Genomic DNA, 1,894 nt, shown 5'->3' on the forward strand with positions numbered 1-1,894 from the left:
CCAGCCTGGTCTACAGAGTGAGCTCCAGGACAGCCAGGGCTATACAGAGAAATCCTGTCTCGAAAAACAAAACAAAAAAGCAGTAATAAATTAAACAAAACATGCAAGTGCATTTAACTTCTTTCACTGCTTCTTAAAACATACTGGACAGCTGGCTCAGTGGTTAAGAGTACCAGCTGCTCTTCCAGAAGTCCTGAGTTCAGTTCCCAGGAACCACATGGTGGCTCACAACCATCTATAGTAAGTTCTGGTGCCCTCTTCTGGCCTGCAGAAGTACATGCAGATAGAGCACTAGTACAATACATACATACATACATACATACATACATACATACATACATACATACATAATTCAAGCCATCTCTCTCCTACAGTCTCCCCATCTGAATCTCGCCTCCAAGGATGACATCCACCCCCTTCTTTACATCCATCTGGTGTCACTTTATAGAGGACAAAACAGAGACTTGGACCCTCAGGAAGAGGCTCCTTAGCTCCACATCTGCCCTGGTTCTTCACACAAGTGTCTCCTGTTCTGGGACATGGTCCATGAAAACACTAACAGAGTTCCTCTCAAGTGGCTTCGGATGTGGGTGATCTGGTCCCTTCCAATCCTGAGGTTTATAGAGAAATATTGGGCAGAAAAGGTTCCACTTAGGAAGGGTTAGTTCTGTCCAGATTCAGAACAACGCTCAGAAAGTATGAATAGACAGGGAAGAGGCACTGGAGCAGTTGACCCTAGGGAATGAGATTCGGGATAGAAGAGGACATAGATGGATTACATCTTTATTACGGGACTTGCAAGTATGGTTTGACTTTTAATATAATGTATAATATTTGATGGAAAATGAGAGTGGATTTAAACAAATTGAACAGTGGATCTTCTAAGATTGTGCATGGAGCAGGAAGGAATATAGGGGAATGGTTGTCTCACAGGTTTATGGTAAGAATTACACAGAATAAGGCTTTTCATACATACCAGCATTGGACCAGACTTATTATTTTGACAATTGTGAGTGTGTGTGCGCACACATATGTGTGAGATTCTCTCTCTCTCTCTCTCTCTCTCTCTCTCTCTCTCTCTCTCTCTCTCTCTCTCTCTGTGTGTGTGTGTGTGTGTGTGTGTGTTCCTGTATCATGTGGGACCTGGGAATTGAACTCAGGTTGTCAGGCTTGACTACAAGCACCTTTACCAGCTAACCCTTCTCAAAGGCCTTCATTTTTGGCTTTCGGGAGTAAGGTCTCACTATGTAGTTCAAGTTTGCCTTGAACGCACAATCCTCCTGCCTCAGCCTCCTGAAATCCTATGATGTGCACGTATCACCATGCACAACTGGGCATTTGGAAAGAACTGGGATTATTGAGGTCTTATTCCTGAAGTCAATGAGCAGATGTGCATTTATTTATTTGCACTGCAGGGATCTGAAGCTGCAGCCTCACACATGCTGGGTAAGTGTCTATCTCTGAGTTACACCTTCCTCCTAGACACATATTGAGCCCTGTGTGTTGGAGCTGGTGCTAGCTGCTGGCAATGCAGTAGTGAACTAAATATGCATGCTTTGGGTCTCCCTGGAGACCACATATAATGTCACAGGATAGTGCAGCTACTTGGGCAGACAAAGGTCTCTGAACAAGGACAAATGCCCCCTTTGCAGCTGTCTTGTGGGATACACTGGAATGAAGGAGGAAATATGATTTGGAATAGCTAATTAATACCCATGCTTGTACCAAGTGACCTGTCTCCATTAATCCCAGAGAGCTGGTCTAAATATAGGGGATCGTGATGACTATGTCTTATACTATAAGACTATGCTTAACATGCTTGAGGCTCTAGGTTTCATCCCAGGATACACACATACACACACACACACACACACACACACACACACACACACAC

The 1,894-nt window shown here is 44.0% G+C and overlaps 1 long non-coding RNA gene across 1 annotated transcript in view; it reads left to right on the forward strand.

Moving 5' to 3' along the window:
- The window catches only part of LOC116095556, a 3,535-nt gene extending 2,510 nt beyond the window's left edge, over positions 1-1,025 (forward strand). Inside the window, exon 3 of the long non-coding RNA XR_004120632.1 lies at positions 375-1,025. This is a non-coding gene — a long non-coding RNA (uncharacterized LOC116095556). The remainder of the gene's footprint in view (positions 1-374) is intronic.
- Positions 1,026-1,894: the final 869 nt, after the last annotated feature.

The sequence above is a fragment of the Mastomys coucha genome, unplaced genomic scaffold (genome assembly GCF_008632895.1).
Source record: "Mastomys coucha isolate ucsf_1 unplaced genomic scaffold, UCSF_Mcou_1 pScaffold18, whole genome shotgun sequence".
NCBI lineage: Eukaryota > Metazoa > Chordata > Mammalia > Rodentia > Muridae > Mastomys > Mastomys coucha.